Below are 13156 nucleotides of genomic sequence, written 5' to 3'. Positions count from 1 at the left end.
TTGTTTCATACTTTAGTAATCTCAAACTTTATAAACCTTCATGCAATACATGAGCGTGAGCCATGGATATAGCACTATGGGTGGAATAGAGTATAATGATGGGGGTTATGTGGAGAAGACAAAAAAGGAGAAAGTCTCACATCAATGAGGCTAATCAATGAGCTATGGAGATGCCCATCGATTGATGTTAATGCAAGGATTAGGGATTGCCATGCAACGGATGCACTAGAGCTATAAATGTATGAAAGCTCAACAAAAGAAACTAGTGGGTGTGCATCCAACTTGCTTGCTCACGATGACCTAGGGCACTTGAGGATGCCCATTGTTGGAATATACATGCCAAGTTCTATAATGAAAAATTCCCACTAGTATATGAAAGTGACAAAACAAGAGACTCTCTATCATGAAGATCATGGTGCTACTTTGAAGCACAAGTGTGGAAAAAAAGATAGTAGCATTGTCCCTTTTCATTTCTCTTTTTTTTGGGCCTTCCTTTTTTTGGCCTTTCTTTTTCTTTTTTATTGGGACAATGCTCTATTAAAGGATGATCATCACACTTCTATTTATTTACAATTCAATGATTACAACTCGATACTAGAACAAGGTATGACTCTATATGAATGCCTCCGGCGGTGTACCGGGATATGCAATGAATCAAGAGTGACATGTATGAAAGAATTATGAATGGTGGCTTTGCCATAAATACGATGTCAACTACATGATCATGCAAAGCAATATGACAATGATGAACGTGTCATGATAAACAGGATGGTGGAAAGTTGCATGGCAATATATCTCGGAATGGCTATGGAAATGCCATAATAGGTTGGTATGGTGGCTGTTTTGAGGAAGATATAAGGAGGTTTATGTGTGAAAGAGCGTATCATATCACGGGGTTTGGATGCACCGGCGAAGTTTGCACCAACTCTCAATGTGAGAAAGGGCAATGCACGGTACCGAAGAGGCTAGCAATGATGGAAAGGTGATAGTGCGTATAATCCATGGACTCAACATTAGTCATAAAGAACTCACATACTTATTGCAAAAATCTACAAGTCATCAAAAACCAAGCACTACGCGCATGCTCCTAGGGGGATAGATTGGTAGGAAAAGATCATCGCTGGTCCCCGATCGCCACTCATAAGGAGGACAATCAAAGAACACCTCATGTTTCAAATTTGTTACATAATGTTTACCATACGTGCATGCTACGGGACTTGCAAACTTCAACACAAGTATTTCTCAATTTCACAACTACTCAACTAGCACAACTTTAATATCACTACCTCCATATCTCAAAACAATCATCAAGCATCCAACTTCTCTAAGTATTCAAAACACTCATAAGAAATTTTTTACTAATCTTGAATACCTAGTATATTAGGATTATTTAAGAAAATTACCATGCTATTTAAGACTCTCAAAATAATCTAAGTGAAGCATGAGAGATCAATAGTTTCTATAAAACAAATCCACCACCGTGCTCTAAAAGATATAAGTGAAGTACTAGAGCAAAACTATATAACTCAAAAGATATAAGTGAAGCACATAGAGTATTCTAATAATTTCTGAATCATGTGTGTCTCTCTCAAAGGTGTGTACAGCAAAGATGATTGTGGTAAATTAAAAAGCAAAGTCTCAAATCATACAAGATGCTCCAAGCAAAACACATATCATGTGGTGAATAAAAATATAGCTCCACGTAAAGTTACCGATGGAAGTAGACGAAATAGGCGATGCCTTCCGGGGCATCCCCAAGCTTTGGCTTTTAGGTGTCCTTACTAGACCATAAAGGCGCGCGTTGCAGCGCCCGCCGACCTTAGAGACATTTTTACAGAATAATAAGACATCTTAATGAAAGAATGATAGAACTATATGAGAAAATTTAGATATTGGACTATTTGGAACCATCACAATTTTGTTATATCTCCCACAATATTATTTAATTATATCTTCAAAATATAAATAACCATCCATCTAATTTCAGATTATGGGGCCAGTACAAAAGTAAGTTGTAATATGTGCAAAAACTGGCCAAAATGAACTCATCCTTCACATGCATCATAGAAAGAGAACATCTTCACGTGAGTTGCCACACCATTCTACCTAGAGAGAAACATAATAATATCTAGGGGATTTGGACTATATACATACATAAAGAACACATATTCATATTCTTTTCCTAAAACTCCCGAATTACAGATTTCCGTAAAAAGACAGTAATCTTGGAAAACTCTCAATTATTTTAAAGACAATCGTTCAAAGAAATCAAAATTTTGATCAAATTTTGTTGAATTTTAGCAAATCATATAAAAAATGAAAAATACAGGTATGTATTTGGTTCTACCGGTGGTGGCCAGAAAAAGCATCAAGAGTTGGTTGTGTAGTATATATAGATCTCTCTTGTGACGTGTGAAATGTGAGGGGAACATGACTACTCCATCCGTTCCAAAATATAAGTCTTTTTAAAGATTCCACTACAGACTACATACAAATGTATATAGACATACTTTACAGTGTAGATTCACTCATTTTGTTCCGTATGTAGTCCGTACTGGAATCTCTAAAAAGACTTATATTTAGGAACGGAAAAAGTACATGAGTACTTGCGTCAGGCTAGATATAAATTTAAATAAATTTATCGTTCAATAATATGTAGACCGGCGACCAGCCGACCGAGGAATCTCTCGTACGTGTGTAGGGCCAGAAAGAGGCTCGCAAGGAAGATGTGTTATCCCCCGTTGAGTACCACCAGGCCAGGTCCGGCCCATCTTTTACTTCCAGCCCAATCGACCATAACAGGCCTAGGTAAGTTTGTGGAGCAGTGGCCCTAGAAACATCAGGTGAGGCTCGAGGACAACTGATCGATCTAATCAAACGGTCACAAACGTCAAAACACTGTGAGCAGCCATAGCTCGCTTAGTTATATTGTTTCTTAATATTATCTTAGGGGTGCCATGGGCATCCCCAAGCTTAGTCTCTTTCCATTCCTTGTTCCATAATCCATCAAATCCTTACCCAAAACTTGAAAACTTCACAACACAAAACTTAAAGTAGAAAATCTCGTGAGCTCCGTTAGGGAAAGAAAATAAAAGACCACTTCAAGGTACTGTAATGAACTCATTATTTATTTATATTGGTGTTAAACCTACTGTATTACAACTTCTCTATGGTTTATAAACTATTTTACTAGCCATAGATTCATCAAAATAAGCAAACAACACGCGAAAAACAGAATCTGTCAAAAACAGAATAGTCTGTAGTAATCTGTAGCTAGCGCAAGATCTGGAACCCCAAAAATTCTAAAATAAATTTCTGGACGTGAGGAATTTATCTATTAATAATCTGCAAAAAGAATTAACTAAATATCACTTTCCAAATAATATCTCCCTTTTGTCTGAAAATCAAAGAAAGTAGAAGCAGGGAGAGCGACGTGATAGGTGCGTCGTCTGTCAATGATTAGTCGGTACTGGAGGAACTGATCGTTCCTCTCAACAAACTGATGACGAACAATAGCCTCGTAACTCAAATAAGAAGGAGGCAACTCAATATAATCCTCACATATGATTATACCAAGAAAATTAGCTATGCGGGTTGCATAAATTCCACCAAAGAAATCTCCATTAAATCTATTAAGATGCAACCTACGTGCAACAATGGCTCCCAAATTATAAGATTTATCTCCTAATACAACACTCCTAAGAATACTAAGGTCAGGCACACACATGTGACATGCTTCATCTTTACCATTAATGCATCTACCTATGAAGAGAGCAAAATAATGTATAGCAGGAAAATGAATGCTCCCTATGGTAGCTTATGTTATATCTCTAGATTCCCCCACAGTTATACTAGCAAGAAATTCCCTAAATTCAGATTTGCGAGGTTCACTAGTACTACCCCATTGTGGAAGTTTGCAAGCAGTGGTAAAGTCCTCTAAGTCCATAGTGTAAGAATTTTCATAAAGATCAAACAGGACGATTTGAGAATTACGCGAGGATGAAAATTCAAACCTCCTCACAAAGGAGCTAGTGAGATAGTGGTACTGACGGCATTTTTCTTCCACGAAGCTCACAGGATCAGCGTTACGCAAATATGCGTTAAATTCTTCCTTAATTCCCGCTCGATCCATAAAGTCCTCTGAAGGCCATTCACAAGGACCCACTAGAGCGTCTCTTGGTGGCTCTTCATCAGCATCACGCATTGCAAGCTTGGGTCCTTGCTTCCTTGAAGAACCACCTTGGTACATTTTCCTAAGCATATTTCTTCCTCTGAAAAATTTCTGAAATTTTTAGTAACTTCAAATAAAAGTAAACCAAACTTAATAAAATTTATAGCAACTACTCCCACAAGTGCCTAGAGGCAATATCATGCATCAGAACTACTTTTGACCATATAAATTTAACATGCAACCTCAAGAACAGGGTGACCTAAGCAGCAAAAATATACAATGAATAAAGCACTAGAACAAAAACTAATTGGGCCAATTGAGGAGTCACATACCAAGGAATAATCCCCCCATAAGTTTTGTGAGAGGTGCTTTGAGCAAGGAGATCGAAAATCGCAGCAAAATGAGCTAGAACTCATGCTTGAGCTGGATATTGGTGTTTGTGGGAGGAAGAAGAAGTGTGTGTGTGCAGGAATAAGTGGAGGAGGGCCACCGTGGGCCCACGAGGCAGGGGGCGCGCCCAGGAGGTAGGGCGTGCTGCTACCTCTTGAGCACTTGTGTTGGTCTTCCCTTAAAGAGGAAAGGGTGGTGCAGCAAAGTAGCGTAAGTATTTACCTTAGTTTTTGAGAACCAAGGTATCAATCCAGTAGGAGGCTACGCGCTAGTCCCTCGCACCTACACAAAACAAATAAATCCTCGCAACCAACACGGTAAGGGGTTGTCAATCCCTACACGGTCACTTACGAGAGTGAGATCTGATAGATATGATAAGATAATATTTTTGGTATTTTTATGATAAAGATGCAAAGTAAAATAAAAGGCAATGAAAATAACGAAGTATTGGAAGATTAATATGATGAAGATAGACCCGGGGGGCATAGGTTTCACTAGTGGTTTCTCTCAAGAGCATAAGTATTTTACGGTGGGTGAACAAATTACTGTTGAGCAATTGACAGAATTGAGCATAGTTATGAGAATATCTAGGTATGATCATGTATATAGGCATCACGTCCAAGTCAAGTAGACCGACTCTTGCCTGCATCTACTACTATTACTCCACACATCGACCACTATCCAGCATGCATCTAGAGTATTAAGTTCATAAGAACAGAGTAACGCCTTAAGCAAGATGACATGATGTAGAGGGATAAATTCATGCAATATGATGTAAACCCCATCTTGTTATCCTCGATGGCAACAATACAATACATGCCTTGCTGCCCCTACTGTCACTTGGAAAGGACACCGCAAGATTGAACCCAAAGCTAAGCACTTCTCCCATTGCAAGAAATATCAATCTAGTAGGCCAAACCAAACTAATAATTCGAAGAGACTTGCAAAGATAACCAATCATACATAAAAGAATTCAGAGAAGATTCAAATATTTTTCATAGATAAACTTGATCATAAACCCACAATTCATCGGTCTCAACAAACACACTGCAAAAGAAGATTACATCGAATAGATCTCCACAAGAGAGGGGGAGAACTTTGTATTGAGATCCAAAAAGAGAGAAGAAGCCATCTAGATAATAACTATGGACCCGAAGGTCTGAGGTAAACTACTCACACTTCATCGGAAGGGCTATGGTGTTGATGTAGAAGCCCTCCGTGATCGATGCCCCCTCCGGCGGAGCTCCGGAACAGGCCCCAAGATGGGATCTCGTGGATACAGAAAGTTACGGCGGTGGAATTAGGGTTTTGGCTCCGTATCTGATCGTTTGGGGGTACGTAGGTATCTATAGGAGGAAGAAGTACGTCGGTGGAGAAAAAGGGGCCCATGAGGGTGGAGGGCGCACCTGGGGGGGAGGGTAGGTGCACCCCCTACCTCGTGGCTTACCTGTTGGTTGCTTGACGTAGCCATAGATTCGTCAAAATAAGCAAACAACACGCGAAAAACAGAATCTGACAAAAATAGAACAGTCTGTAGTAATCTGTATCTAGCGCAAGATCTGGAACCCCAAAAATTCTAAAATAAATTTCTGGACGTGAGTAATTTATCTATTAATAATCTGCAAAAATAATTAACTAAATATCACTTTCCAAATAAAAATGGCAGCAGTTCTCGTGAGCGCTAAAGTTTCTGGTTTTTTACAGCAAGATTAACAAGACTTTCCCCAAGTCTTCCCAACGGTTATACTTGGCAAAAACACTAATTAAAAACAAAAAACACAACCAAAACAGAGGCTAGATAAATTATTTATTACTAAACAGGAGCAAAAATCAAGGAATAAAAATAAAATTGGGTTCCCTCCCAACAAGCGCTATCGTTTAACGCCCCTAGCTAGGCATAAAAGGCAAGGATAGATCTAAGTATTGCCATCTTTGGTAGGCAATCCATAAGTGGATCTCATAATATATTCATAAGGTAATTTAATTTTCTTTCTAGGAAAGTGTTCCATGCCTTTCCTTAACAGAAATTGGAATCTAATATTTTCTTCCTTCATATCAACAATTGCACCAATCATTCTAAGGAAAGGTCTACCAAGAATAATAGGACTTGAAGGATTGCAATCTATGTCAAGAACAATAAAATCTATGGGCACATAGTTCCTATTTGCAACAATAAGAACATCATTAATTCTTCCCATAGGTTTCTTAATAGTGGAATCCGCAAGGTGCAAGTTTAAAGAGCAATCATCAAAATCACGGAAACCTAACAAATCACACAAAGTCTTTGGAATCGTGGAAACACTAGCACCCAAATCACACAAAGCATAGCATTCATGATCTTTAATTTTAATTTTAATAGTTGGTTGCCACTCATCATAAAGTTTTCTAGGGATATGTCGTGGATTTGTCACGGCAGATGTCCTTAGTGTCAGGACTTAGTCGCGAGGCCAACGCATCTATGTGGTAGCTTGAGAGGGGTTGAGCGGAATCGAGAGACGCAACATAAGACAAGGATTTAGACAGCTTCGGGCCCCGGGAAACATCATCCGGTAAGAACCCTACATGCTGTTTGTGCTAAATCTCATTATGCTCATGAGAGAGTCGCCGCGTAAGCCGGCTCCCCCTTAGTGTCTAGCCCTAGAGATTATTTTCTCTCCCTCTTTCGGGAGCCCTGTCCTCCTTATATATGTTGAAGGGGCGGGTTACATGTGGAGTCCTAGTAGGACTAGGAATAGTCTATCCTTTCTGACAAGTTGAATACAACTCTGGGTCTTGCTTCCTCGCAAAGGAAATATTCGTCATCCCTTTCCGCTTAAGCCGTCCCACCAGAGTATAAGCCGGCCTGCTGGGCCTTGGCCCTTGTCGTCCGTCTGATCCGCCTGCCGGGTCTCCAGTGAGTCACAATGTCCAGGCGGGTTACATGTAAACCGCCATGTCCGGGCGGATCTCCAGTGAGTTGCCAAGCTCCAGCCAGGTCTCTGGTGAGTCGCCAAGCCCGGCCTGGTCATGATTCTGGCCGGGTCATACCGCGGGGTATATCCCCGACATTAGCCCCTAGTTTAATTTGGATTTATCCATGTTAAACTGATCCTGTAAAATAAACATAAGAACAAACTTGATAGGTTGCACTTTGGGTTAAATATTTTCCTGAACCGGCACCTGATCATCTTTAAGTCCTTGTAATTTCTTCCTGGATGCATACTCAAAGATCTTATAGCAAATCTCTTTTAACAAATATGTCCAAACCTTTCCAATGCAAAAAAACCAGATACTTCTTTTGAGAAATCCGGGTCAATAGGCCAGCTTCAGAGCGAATTTGCAGACATTGGTATCTTATAGAGAAATATTGTAATAAATAATCCACTTGAATCGGCTTCCAAAGTGCCGGCTTAAAAAATATTGGTCTTGAAAAACTCATTTGACTTTCAGCCAGCTTGTAGAACTTGTTGGTTTATCATTGCCAAAATATCCGGTTTTTAATATTGATAGCACCGGGTCATAATTGTTGCCGACACCGGGTCATAGTTATTGGTAACGCTGGGTCAATCTGGCTTACTCAAAACTGAGCATTTGAAGATTTTTCTCCCTTATATCCATATTACCTGTAGCCCCCCAAGTCTTGAGCAGAAACAAAGTGATGACTTAAGACTTGCTTCAATATAAATACTGCCACTTTGAAGAAAGCTATGTTGTTCATCTTAGTCACTAGCAAAGACTGAATACTCCATATATGTAGCCCCCAAGTGTCGGGTTGTTATGAAATAATGAGCAGGGACTTTATAAATATGATCATATAGACTTGAACAACAACGTGTAGCCCCCAAGGGCCGGTTCAATAAGATAACACTGACATGGGACTTTATATATACTTCTTTGAAAAGAACATCATATGATGTAACCCCCATCATGGGGCTTGAACTCACATTCACAAGGTTAAGAGCTTTGTGCTTTACCAACTGAGCAGTGGACCCTTCAATATAATGAAATAAAACTTGTGTACCTTGAATTGTTGACAGGAGCAATTGGTAGCCCCAAAGGGCCGGCTCATTATGATGTGATGAGTCGGGTCTTCAATAAGGCTAGTAAAATTGTCTTTGCATTCGCCCCCAAGTGCCATAGTGCATGCTGGCAGTGACATGGGACTTGCATATTTGATATAATGTCAAACTGAAAATGTAGCCCCCAAGTGCCGGGTTGTAAGCCTGCAGCAACTCAGGACTATTCTTTCCATTGTAGGATAAATCATATCCATTGATAAAATAATAGCCATTGCGCCAAAGCGACTTTGAATACCTTATCTGCTGACAAGTAAATCCGGAGTTTAAATACCCGGCGGCTCTTGGCCGATGGCGATTTAATATGCCTCCATTGTAAGCCGGAATTCTTATAACCCGACGTCTTATAGCCTTTGAAAAAATCAAGAATTAATAACCCTTTTGAGACACCAATTTCAATCCTTGATGATGGGCTGGAACTTAATCATTTATGTAAGTCATAGCTCTGTAAATCCTGCACAGAGTTTAAACAACATATGCCCTGGCGACTTAACGTCAAAAACCAGGGCGGGTAACTACTCAAATGTAGTCTTATCCTGCACATAAGTAAATCACAAGATCCCCTGGCGGTTTACCGCAGGGCGGATCATAATATCCCACATATAACCATTGTGATATTTAATTTGTACTGCTGGTTTACATGACCTGTGCAATAAGGGTGATAACCCAATCCTTAGAAGCCAATACTTCCAAATATATGATGATTGTCACATGCTGGTGACTTATCATCCAAAGCCAAGCTGGGTTTAAACGAAACCACGCTTATATGCTTCAGATATGAGCAAAAAGTCTCAAAACCCAAAAGATTGTTTGCAAAAACTTAAACCAAATAAAAATCGAGGTTTCTGATTCGAATACGATCAGTAAACCATTCCAAAGGGGTTAAGCTAGGATTCGAATACGATCATGTAGCCCCCAGTGGCTTTGGCGTTGCGCCGATCAAGAGGGTACCGACAACTATGTTCTCTTTGGTTCGAATACGACCTATGTTTGAACAGGAAGCCCCCAAATGTCCTTGAGAGGTTTTTAACGACCCTGATTCGAATACGATCCAAGTCGGACCAAAAGGGGTTAAGCTATGATTCGGATACGATCAAGAAGCCCCCTAGTGAGTTTGGCTTTGCGCCGATCAAAAAGGGTTACGACAGCTATGTTCTGTTTGGTTCGAATATGACCTATGTTTGAACAGGAAGCCCCCAAGTGACCTGTAAATGTGGCTATGAGCCGGATCAAAGGGTAATCATAGCTTAGCTCAATAAGCCGGAAGCCCCCAAGTGATATATTTCTGAGCTGTGCTCGCCGGGTGCCTATGTTTGTGTTTTGCTGTGCAACAAACTCTCTTTGGTCCCTGTAATTTTTCCTGAAAACTCGAACTTGCGAGAGATGAATTCTTTTTAAACCGGAATTTCTTAAACCGGATTTTAGAGCTTCAGAGCTTTGTGGGAGACATATTTCCCTTGAACCGGATTGTAAACCGGATATTTGAGAGCTTTCAGTGAGACTGACTTCCCTTGAGCCGGATTTTAAACCGGAATCCTTTCTGATGACCTGAAACTTCTTCATTTGAGCCGGGATTTTGTAACGGTCATATACTTTCTAAACCGGAAATGTTCCGACGGTCTTTAAATTTTCATCAATATAACAGTAGCCTCTGGGACCGGGTTATCTTTCCCTCCATCATCCTGGGGTTCTTAAATTTGCTGAAACTGGCAAGATTTGCTGAGTCATGTCATCCTAGCCCCCGAGTCTCAAGGTGACTCAAGGAGCTGGCTTGAGATTCTCCATATTTGACCGTGATATAAACCGGCATATAGCTGAATAGCAGAACGCTTGTAATATGTTAAAGCTGGAAGCAAGGTGGCAAGTTAACGATCTTCGCAACACTCATTGTATATCCTTGGCGTTTGATAACGCAATATGAATCCATGGAAACTTTGAAGTCGATTGTGGCGGGTTATAAATGACTCCGTATGATTTGTGTCAATAATCCGGCCAGCGGTTCATCCCAGCTGGTTGTTTGATGTCTAACCAAACTGTTGTAGCGGCGACTCGTGCGCATGTCCATTGAGTCATCCATCGCAGACGGCGGTCAATAAACAGCTCATGCAGACAGGTGCGGCCCGGAGTGTTGATGTAGACCAGGTCGCGAGAGACGGACGACAAAGATGACAATCGGCCGCGACGTTGTAAACCGGCGTGGACGGGCGAGTTAGCCACATCATATTGATGTAAACCGGTCTGCAGAATGGCGGCTTGCACATATATTCATCGAGCTTGATGGCATGGTAAGATATTAGCGCCTTTTAATGGTGACGCGAGTTATTCATCAATGACACATCCATAGCTTTTGCAGTAAATAATTGTCCTGCATAAACAATATTACAGACCAAGGCAAAGATAAACTGCTCTTTGACAAAAATAATATGTGCTAATAAAATATATTTTAGATCGATATCACCTGATGTGTTTAGGTCGAAAATAATTTGCCATGAAGCTGATGATCACTAGGTGAAACTGAAATCACTCACGGATGAATCAGCCGCGGGAGCAGACGGATGAATCGGTTGCGGCGTTATAAGCCGGCACGAGCAAGTTACTCGCAGGCGCGGTCTCAGCCAGCTGATGTAAACCGGGTCGTAAAGACGGTGTTTTGCACGCATCCATTCACCGTGTAATATGGCATGGATGAACACCGGGCAGAATGTTGCCCGTGCGTGCTCCGTACCCATGATATGAGCCACTTTTGTCATGACTAATTATCCTGCATAAAAGGTATTGCAGACTAGAGTAAATTGTTCTCAAAATTAAAAAAAATGTATCAATAAAAAACTGACTGGATGTATTTAACCTGATATGTTTAGCCGTATTAATTATCTGTCGTGATGTTGATGATCCGGTCGCGATATATATGCCGGCGCGAACGAGCAAGTTGTCCTCCTCGTCGTAAGCCGGTATGGGCGAGCGAGTTGATCACAGGTGTTGTAAGCCGGCACGGACGAGAGAATCGGCCGCAGGTGCGGACGGATGTAAACCGAACTGCGGGGGCGGTGACTTGTACGCGTATCCATCAGCAACATGACACGGACGAATGCCAGTGCAGAGTTATACTGGTGCGCACTCCATATCCGCTGTATAATACCCTTGTCCTGAATGACTATCCTGTGTAAAAATATTACGGGATAAAATAATTGTTTTCAGATGAAATAATGTATGTGATGAAAAAATAAAGGAAAAATAGCACCTGATATTTGTTATCAGGTGAACACGGACACTGGCGCCGTATAATGCTGGATGTAGTTAGACAGATTGTTGTCCGAGTACTGGTACTCCCGTACCATGGCCTTCACCAGGATAGCAATAAGTGCCTTGCTTTAATCCTTGTGCAATTTTTGTTCTGGCGGCTCATGAGTCGAACGGATAGGACAAAGGGCACGCAGCACCCTGCCATGCACGCGGGAAGCACTGCTGCGCTCCTCTCTTCCTTTTTTGACAGAAGCAAACTTTTGAGTTGGTACTCTCTCCTGAATCCACGTTGTCTTTCTCTTTGCAAACTTCATAATCCCATAATCAGCTTAACATTTGGCATCCTTTATCCATTGACTATCTGAAGAAAACCGCTCAGCAGCTGTATGGCTAGCAAACTCGACAAAACCATAACCCTGAAGCAGTCCATTGTACTTGTTTCGGATAAACTGAACAGATTGGACCTCCCCGTATTGGTGAAGTAGCAGCAGATTTAGAATACAGCGTCTTCAAATCACGCGGAGTAGTAGCGGCCACTCAGGAGACAGGCACGCGGGCAGCTGTGGTGCGACAGACCCAGCGGGAGGCCAATGCGCGGGTGCCGGGTTGGATCCGGAGGCGTGTGACGCGGCGGCGACTCTGTCTGGCCGCAGCGAAGTTGGTCCACAGCAAGTGGCTCCGCAGCACAGGCGCGCCGGCGGAGGCTATCGACTCACCGCGAGGTCGTGTGAGGGCGGTTCATACCAAATGTGGAATGGCGACTCAGTAGTCAAGCGGTCCGGGAGGTTCAATGGACGGCGACTCAAGATAGCGACCGCCGCCAACTTGGCTCAGCGCGGGGACGTTTCAACCGAGTGAGGAAACGACAGAGTTCTGGCGCGGACTGACAAGAGGCCTGCTGCAATGCGGTCCGGCTTGAAGTCTGGTCGAAGACGACGCCGAAGTGGCGCAGTCCAGCTTGAGGCCGTAGCATGAGCGTCTCAAGGCGCAGCCGGAAGGCAGAGTGAGGCCAGGGGGCTCGCGACAGCGGAGGCGACATGGAGGTGAAGCCAACTTGCAGCAAGGTCGAACAGGGCGACGGCCCGGCTGAGAAAGCAAAGCGCGAGGGCAGCGGCGGCTTGCGGCAACGGCGAGGTGGCGTTGCAACCCGTGACCAGCAGGCGCGTCAGGAGCAGCGTGGAGGCGGCCAGGTGAGGCGGCGCGGCCGGCCCGATAGTTTTTTTTTGAAGCGAAACCGGCTCAAAGGTGGAGACCGAGTCTCCTGTCCCAATCCACTTACGAGTCGTGGACTGTTTCC

General features: G+C 42.4%; 1 pseudogene; it reads left to right on the top strand.

The window, feature by feature from the left end:
* LOC119272174 overlaps positions 1 to 12628 on the top strand; it is a 42524-nt pseudogene extending 29896 nt beyond the window's left edge.
* Positions 12629 to 13156: the final 528 nt, after the last annotated feature.

Source organism: Triticum dicoccoides, chromosome 3A (genome assembly GCF_002162155.2).
Source record: "Triticum dicoccoides isolate Atlit2015 ecotype Zavitan chromosome 3A, WEW_v2.0, whole genome shotgun sequence".
In the NCBI taxonomy this organism is placed as follows: domain Eukaryota; kingdom Viridiplantae; phylum Streptophyta; class Magnoliopsida; order Poales; family Poaceae; genus Triticum; species Triticum dicoccoides.
The sequence above is the reverse complement of the archived record's forward strand: the minus strand, read 5'-3'. Positions and strand labels throughout refer to the sequence as shown.